General features: G+C 43.0%; 1 pseudogene; it reads right to left on the reverse strand.

The window, feature by feature from the left end:
* Positions 1 to 4867: 4867 nt before the first annotated feature.
* Positions 4868 to 4986, reverse strand: LOC136649933 (5S ribosomal RNA; annotated as a pseudogene).
* Between the last annotated feature and the right edge of the window lie 3867 nt (positions 4987 to 8853).

An 8853-nucleotide genomic window follows, 5' to 3' on the forward strand; every position in this document is an offset into this window, starting at 1 on the left:
CTGTGTGAGATGGCAAAACATGGATCTCTCTTTGTCCTGAAATCACCTGCAGAAGAGGCTCGGAGCCTAAATGGGACAAAATTACTTTGAAAGACTATCTTTAGCAGTTGCTGCTAGATTAGCAGATGGTCAAAGGCATGTTTTTTTCTCCCCCAACATGCACTTGTGATACTTTTTCTTTCCCCCCACTGGTGCCATCATGTTGAACAAAGGTTCCATCAGTCCTCTATTTTAAAATAATACTTTATATTATTAAACCAAATTTTTTGGGTGAGGGAAATGTAGTGTTTTGTTTCTTTTCTTAAAACCTATGATTTCAGTAACTTCCTCTTTGCTTGGACATTGGTACCAAACAGCTTGATCTAGAAAAGGAATTGCATTAAATCCATAGAAAGAATTGCCCTGCAGTAACAGGTCAAAGAATAACTCCTGCTGAACAGAGTGACTAGACAAGCATACTTAGTGAGGAGTGCAATCTGCCTCTGCAAATTGGAAGCCAGCTTTGGAGATGTACTCTTCCCATTCCCTTCCTGTCCATCCATTTTTCAATTTATAGTCTGTATTATTTATTTATTTACAAATTTATATCCCACTTTGGGCGCAATCCTAACCAACTTTCCAGCAACGAGGTAAGGGCAATGCAACTCTGAGATAAGGGAACAAACATTGCCTTACCTTGAGGAGGCCTCCATGACTGCCCCCCAACTGCAGGATGCAGCACATGCCCCGCTGGCACAACTATGCCAGTGCTGGAAAGTTGGTTAGGATTGTGCCCTTAATCTCCCAAGTGGGCTTTGAAAGCTGCTTACAAAAAGTCAATAAAACAATATACAAAATCATAAAAGCTCACAAAATCAGAGCAGGCACATTAGAGAAGGATAGCACCTCTCAGTATCTCTTCCCTGAGCAAGTACCTTTCATTTCCCCTTGTGAGGTACAGGATTGGAGCACAACAAGAATACCAAGGCCTTGTCTCTGAGGTACCAAGATAATGGAGAGTGAGGGATAATGGAGAAACATGGCTCAACTTGAAGCAGGTCCCAAATTTGGTTTGCTTTTTCATCTGCAATCACTGTGGTCTCCACTCTTCATCTTTTCTGCTGGTTGCACCTTCAAAATTGACCAGGCAGGCAGAACTAGGGTTTGCGTCACCCGGTGCAGGAGGCCAGCACGTCACCCCCTGCAGTGGGAGGGGCAACACTCTAGGTGGTGGGCGTGGTGATCTACCATCACCCCGCCCCCACTGGTTTTTTGGCTGTACCTTTTGATAGAATAAAGGTATTTCAACGTAGTTTGTTTCATCGCATTATGCATGAAATTACACACTGATTGATATTTCACATGATGGTATTATTCTTCCAAACTCTGATTTTAGTGATTTTGGTCACTAGTGGTGTCACCTTCCCCCAGGGTGTCAACTTACTAACACCTTATTGGAGCAGTTCTCAAACTTTTAGCACTGGGACCAACTTCTTAGAATGACAATCTGTCCAGGAACCATCATAAAGCCAATTAAAATAAATAATTATAAATAAATTAAAGTAAAATCAATAAATAAGGGAATGCCAGCCCTGTTCCACCAAGTGAATTTTCTCTGTAGCCTGCCTGAAATAACACCCCCCCCCAAAAGAATCAGTAAGATTTTGACCCCTACCCAGTACCCAGTTCAATTTAAGTTCTTATATTTCATATTGCTATCAGAACCCATCTGGCTTTGCAGGTCTGAGAGCCCAATTCTATGCCTGTCTACTCAAAAGTAAGTCCCATTATAGTCAGTGGGGCTTACTCCCAGGAAAGTGTGGATAGGACTGTAGCCTAAAACAGAAAAAAAATTCACCTTTCCCTGTCAAGCCTGTTTCATTCTTTTTATCGGGGGGGGGGGGGGCTGCCTTCTGGAGCATTTGTTGAGCTCCAGTTGCATCAAATCAGGACCATTCTGGTGACCTCACATTTCCCTTTGACTGACCTGCCCAGGAGCCAAGGCATGTTTGCTTACTTGTGAGTAAACGTGACCATGTGGCTTAGTTTTTCTTTCCATAGAGTTCAATACATTCACCAGCTTGGAGGGAGGGACCTCCTTCTTGGGTGTTTTTTGGGAGCTACATTCATTGGATCAGGACCATTCTGGTGTTGTTGGATTCCTCTCAGCCTGCCCTTTCAGTTGGATTAAGGCATGTTCACCTACTCACGCTTAAATGCGCAATACCCCTTGGTTTCTCTTTCCATTGGGCTCCATGCATTTTTTGTTTTCCGGTTTTTTACAATAACTTTTGATAGAAAGGAGATATTTCAGTTCCGTTTTTTGCATTGCATTCTGCTCAAAATTCCACATCCAACGGTATATAACATGATGGTATTACTCCTAACCACCACGATTTTAGCATGTCACCCTCCCAGTGCGCATCACCCCCCTCTTGCGCGTCACCCGGTGTGGCCCGTACCCCCCGCACCTCCCTAACGATGCCACTGCAGGCAGAGAGGATCTTGGGTGTTCCACTTGCAACATCGTCCCCAGCCAGCCAGTGCAGATATGGAGAAGGTGGAGGAAGGCAGTGATCCTCTTTCCAGATTGCTGGACAGTAAGTTGTCTTGCATCCCCTTCTCACTCACTCTACAAAGAAAGCAAGTGAGAAAAGGATGGGGCAGTGGCTAGGTGGCATAGCCAGGCAGATGGGCAGTGGATGCAGTTTGCTGCTCCCCGACCTATGGCTCAGAACAGCCACTTCACCCTGCCTCATGGGTGGGGCCAGCTCTGGCTGCAAAAGCTGCCAACTTTTCCTCTTCTGAGAGGTAGCCAGTAGCGTTGCTGCTTAGGTACTGGGCCACATGATTGAATACAATATAACAACTTTAGAGGCATAAGTTAAACTATTTCTGTGCAGAGTTTTTCCCCCCAGGCTCAAGAGTTTCTCCTCCAGCCCTTTTCAAGAATCAACATTTTACAGCTGATCTAATGTATCCCCTTATCCCAAGGAGACCTCCAGCAGGCTCCTAAGCTGCAGTTGTGGACCTGCCATAAGGTCTGATTGGGCAAAAGGCCTGGGCGCAAGCTGCTAGGGCCCTGCAGAAGCCTCTCTGAGGCTCCCGACGGGGTCGGAAACAGTGCTTCCAGTTTACCAGAAGCACAGTTTAAAGCATCAGGGAACCTCAGAGAGGCTTCCCCAACGTGGGTGGAGGTCTCATGAAGCTCCGTGAGTCTCAGGTGAGTGGAGGAGGTGGCTTTTTGTGGGGGGGGGGGTTTGGTGACAGCCCGTGGGGGGCGCTATTGCGGACCTTTGCCCTGGGCTCGGGGCTTGGGAGGTCCGCTGCTGCTAAGCTGCACTGGATGCAGCACAGGTCATGCGGCCCCACTGCACCAACACAACTTAGGACTGGGTTGTGATTGAGTTAATTTTTATTATGTCCTGCCTTGCTGCAGTGGACTCGCAACTTAAGGTTCAATCAGAAAACAACAAATAGCAATAAAAGTAAAAATATCAGTTAAAAGCTCCACAAATGAGAAAATTATTCGGCTAAGAGCTTGCTGAACAAAATAATTTTTGCTAACTACCAAAAGATGGGCAGTGATAGAGCCATGAGTTTCTCCGTCAGGAACAGTGCTAAGTTTAATATTGCTTTTGAAGGCGAGATGCACTGTACGATAAGATGAGCATCTGCTAAGTACTGCACGTCTCAACTGTTGACTCTTATTTTTTGGACTGGTGTGGTAAACCTCTTTGCTGCTTCTGGGAGGTAAAATGTTTGTTGTCAACATCAGCCTCATCCATCTCTATAATTTGCACTCAGAGCATATTTCTATCAATGAATATGCTGAAATTTCTTACTCTTAACCACAACTTTGGGGTCATCTGGAGATTATTATGATCTTTCATCACTATTACTGATTGACTGGCTTTACTGCCTGGATTTAGTGCCTGAGTGAATCCAGTTATTCAATCTCTGACTAAATGGACATGGATTTTTTTTTTTTTTGCAAGAAATATGAGAGACAAACAGACATGTTTCTAGGCAACTAGCATATCAAGAGGTTACAATGCTTGGCGCTCTTCAGTATAGAAAGAAGGTGCTGGGGGGGAACAGGACATGACTGAGACATAAAATTATGCATGGGATAGATAGAGGGAAGTTCTTTTATTTCTCGCCAATGACAGACCTAGCATAGGTGGAAAAAAAATGACCCCATAGGGCAGTGTTTCTCAAACTGTGGGTCAGGACCCACTAGGTGAGTCGCAAGCTAATTTTAGGTGGGTCCCCATTCATTTCAATAGTTTATTTTTAATATATTAGACTTGATGCTACCATGGTATGTGCCTACATTTGGGGAAATGTTACAGACTTGTACTTTTAACTACTATGTATATTCTTTTAACAATGGCGGTCAATGGGACTTACTCCTGGGTAAGCGTGGGTAGGATTGCAGCCTAGGATTGTCAAAAATGTTCCTGCTTGATGATGTCACTTCCGGTCATGACATCACTTCTGGTGGGTCCTGACAGATTCTCATTCTAAAAAGTGGGTCCCAGTGCTAAATGTGCGAGAACCACTGCCATAGGGAATAGCAGGATAGGGGAAAACATTAGGAACATGCATCTCCCGCTACTCATCAACAACACCCACTTTGTTGCAATGAAGCATGGTGTATAGACTAAATTTGGCAGGCAATCACAGCACTCCAACCCCACTACTGAAGTCCCTTGCAGGGAGACTATAGCTCAGATTATCAGATGTACAACATAGAGCAGGGGTATCCAAACTTTTTGACAGGAGGGCCACATCATCTCTCTGACAGTGTGTCGGGGGCCGGGAAAAAAGAATTAATTTACATTTGGTTGGTTGGCAACCTTCAGTCTCGAAAGACTATGGTATAAGCCTACAGCACCCAGTATTCCCAGGCGGTCTCCCATCCAAGTACTAACCAGGCCTGACCCTGCTTAGCTTCCAAGATCAAACGAGATTGGGCATGTGCAGGGTAACATTAAAATTTGGATAAATGTACATAAATGAATACATTAGAGGTAGAACATATGAATGAATGAAACTTTCATGATAGCGCAAAGTTTGTAAAATGTCTTTTGCAAAGCAAGACAAGCCTTTCCTTTGCTCCTGCTGCTGCTTCACAGATGTAAAACAGAAAACAGCGGAGGGAGCCCTCAGCTCACACGAGAGGTCGAGCAGTTGGCACTCAGGCTGAGTGCAGTTGCATTGAAACAGCGCGGGCTCCAGCAAGTCTCAGGTGGGCCAGAGGCCCATTGGATACTGGGGACTCCCTGTGGGCCAGATTGGGGGTCGCTGAGGGCTGCAAATGGCCCCTGCGCTGGAGTTTGGGCACCCCTGCCATAGACATATCTGTCTCATGTTTCTGGTAAATGCCGGGTGAGGTACTCGGTACCTGTCTCTTGCCTTCATTTCTCCAAGTAATGTTTTCAGGTTAACATTTCCTCAAATCATTTTCTTTGCTTTTTTTCAGCCAATATTTTTCAAAACTATCTCTGGGCTGACCTTTTCACCTTTCTGCCTAGAATGGAACTTACAAGAATATTTGTTTTCTTTAGGAAACAATTTTGCAACAAAACATATATAACACATCACAAAATAAAAAATGGAGAAAACACCTGTATTCCTTCAGAGTCATATATTAGTTTGCTCAATTCCCTGTAGACTCTATGACCAAGCAAATAATTTTTTTTGTAGATAAGGGATCAGCAATGCAATGGAATACTGAGAAATTTTGGTAGCCAAAGCTCAAATTTTTGTACTATGTACAGTGTTGTCCTTCACCACATCAAGCTGGCCAGTGACTGAGGGCTCATGCTCACTAGAGAGACTGCCTAGCCAGGTTGACCCCTCAGCTGCCAGTACTGGTAGCAGTTCCCTATGTGTTGGGGGGACCAATGGAACACAAGACTTTATCCAAACCTCCCAGCAACCTGGTTGCAGTACTCACCAGAATCCTGATTAACTCCAAGTGGAATAGAACAATATTATATGTAAAATTGGAACGCAGGCTGCAGTCCTAACCTCACTTTCCTGAGAGTAAGTCCCATTGAACACAACAGAACTTACTTCTGAGTAGACCTCATTAGGATTGTGCCCACAAAGTTATATGGTGCTGAATTATATGGCTGACATTTGCCTCTAAGCCGCTTAGCTCAACACCCTCAAGAATAATCCGTATCTTATACATGTGCATCATATTAGTTTTTACTGCAAGATTAATGCCAGTGATGGTTCAGATAAAACACTTGTCGGAGACAAGATCTAGGAAATATTAACTTAAGTCATATAAACCTACATAACTTCAGCTTGCTGTAACAGTATCTATAAATATTTCAGCTGAGTCAGAATGTCAGGTGCTCCTCCACCCAAAGAAAATTTCCCCAATTCCTCAAAAGCACCTTTAGTTCCTTACCAGCAAACTCAAGGTAAGCTGGGAAAAACAAGAAAACTATTTCATCCCAATTTGGAAAGATCTTGTTCTTTTTGAGTATTGCCAAAGAATTCTGAATGTCCTCTAAAATCTTGGAAAGATATAGTGTTCTAATGAATGGCACACACACAGAGAAACAAAATAATACATACAAAGGTTATATCTCTGAAGGCAGAGAGCAATGGTTTTCATTTTACATTGTGATGCCACAATCTGTGAATGTCTCTTGGGGCGCAATCCTAACCCCTTATGTCAGTGCTTTCCAGCACTGACATAAGGGAAATGCAGCTCTGAGGTAAGGGAACAAACATTTCATTACTTTGAGGAGGCCTCCGTGAGTGATGCCCAACTGCAGGATGCAGCGCACATCCCATCGGCACCGCTATACCAGTGCTGGAAAGTACTGACATAAGGGGTTAGGATTGCACTCTAAACCACACACATGTTATTTCATCTAGAACTTGCTTTTAAATAAATGAATCAGCTGCAATGACAGTGTGGAATTCAAGTAGCACTGAATGTTTTCTGGAATAGTGGTTCACGCAAGAAAAACAAGTAAAAAAAGTCACTATATAAATAACTTTCAGAGGGAATCTTCAATCTTAGACTGTGTTTTCAATACATTTATTTCAATGACTGCTTGAAGCGGTATCGAGTATGATTCTCAGAAGGAAACTGGTATAGTTTCTAATTTGTCAGTTACATGAAAGCTGGACAAGATGCATGGAAGCAATTATGTTTGCTCAAGGTGCTGTGGGTTCCTATAGTTTTCATCTATGGCTCCTATAGTTTTCATCTAGCTACAATCGTTGAGTAGTTCACTCTGTGATTGTGACAATAAAAAGCAGTTGTGCTGAGGGCCTACTGGCTTGAATTTCCTGCTTTGAAACACAGCACTTTCATGGTGATGAAGATGGGATTTGCTAAGGTCTGAAAAGTCCACAGGACATGTGACTCCATTCTCAAGTGCTACTGGTAAGATGTCTGCATAAGGCGCTTATGGGAATCCTGAGCAGATCCTGGACTTAAAATGACTACTCTGGAACATATTAAACTAATACTTTTACTCAGTTTGTTTCCTGGGATTTTTATACAGAGAGGGTTTCATTTCATTGTGAAGCAAAAAAAGATAGGTGTTCCTGAACAAAATGAGCCAGTCTCCTGACTGCCTGTCAGGTTCAGGTATTTGCCATAAGATCTGTCACTTAAGCTGAAGACATTTGATGAATTTGTGGGATTACTAAATGCCCATTTCTCACCAACACCATCAGTCATTGTACAAAGATTAAAATTTCACAGATGAATTCAATACCTTGGTGAGAGCACTGTTGCATCATCTATCTCAAAATACAATTTTGTAAACTTTCTAGATGTGCTGAGGGGCTCATGATAAAGCACTCCAATGACATCTGCCTGGATCCATGTCTCTTCCCTGCTACCAACTAAAGCAGAAACCTGTATTTTTTTTAAATAATAAAGACCTTTAGTTGTTGAAAATTGACTTCAAGATGCAATTCCATGTACATTTAACCCAGTGGAGAGTATAGCAGCTGTACAGAAGGCAGGTGCTGCAGTACATCAGACCAGGGCAGGGCAGGGCAGATTCCATCCCCATGACACCTTGCTTCACCTGTAACTTTCAAGAGACTCTCTGCCAATATTATTATTATAAAAGATTATCAGTACTTCAGAAAGTGAAGATGGGAATTTTGATGCAAAAGGGAAAGGCGGCAGGTCAAAGTCCTGGTAGGTTTTATCCAGACACAATGTTCCAGAGAAAAAATTGGTTAATGAATTACATGTTTATGATCTAAATTTGATAGGAAGGGAGAGAGAAGAGGAAGCCGTTCTGGAAGCAGAAGGGTGGAATTTTCATTTCCATCTGCTACTCCTTCTTCAGTGGGAATTAAGCCCCCATCTCCTCACAGAGACAAGTAGACCTTTGTGAGGAGTAGGAGGTGGGAAAACAGCCAAAGCTTTCCTTTCCTCCACTTTGCTCACAGAAGCTAATAAACCTACCAACTGTCTTGTGAGCAGAAGTAGTACAAGAAGCTCTCAAAGCAACCCTGCCCTTGCCTTTATTGTTTGCATGATCTGCTTTTTCAATTGATTTTATGTAAACCCATCTGGGTGCAGTTATCAGAAGAGTGGGGTAAAATGATCAAAACAAACAAATTGTCAGAGAAAAAGGAATGAAGTGCTATTTATTGCACATAGTTGGCTTCATTTCAGTTTAGGTGAATTTAACCAGAAGATGATCTTCAGTACCAATTTTGATTTGGGAATGGTGTATATCTGCTGTTAGTTAAATTCATTTGAACGTTTCAGTAACCCAGAGAAACGCCAACTGCAGATAAGTCCATAGTCTCAGATTTTGTTCAATCTTGTTTGATCCAAGATGGAAGTCAGGAGGCCACCACAAACTT

The sequence above is a fragment of the Tiliqua scincoides genome, chromosome 4 (assembly GCF_035046505.1).
Source record: "Tiliqua scincoides isolate rTilSci1 chromosome 4, rTilSci1.hap2, whole genome shotgun sequence".
NCBI classification, from domain to species: domain Eukaryota; kingdom Metazoa; phylum Chordata; class Lepidosauria; order Squamata; family Scincidae; genus Tiliqua; species Tiliqua scincoides.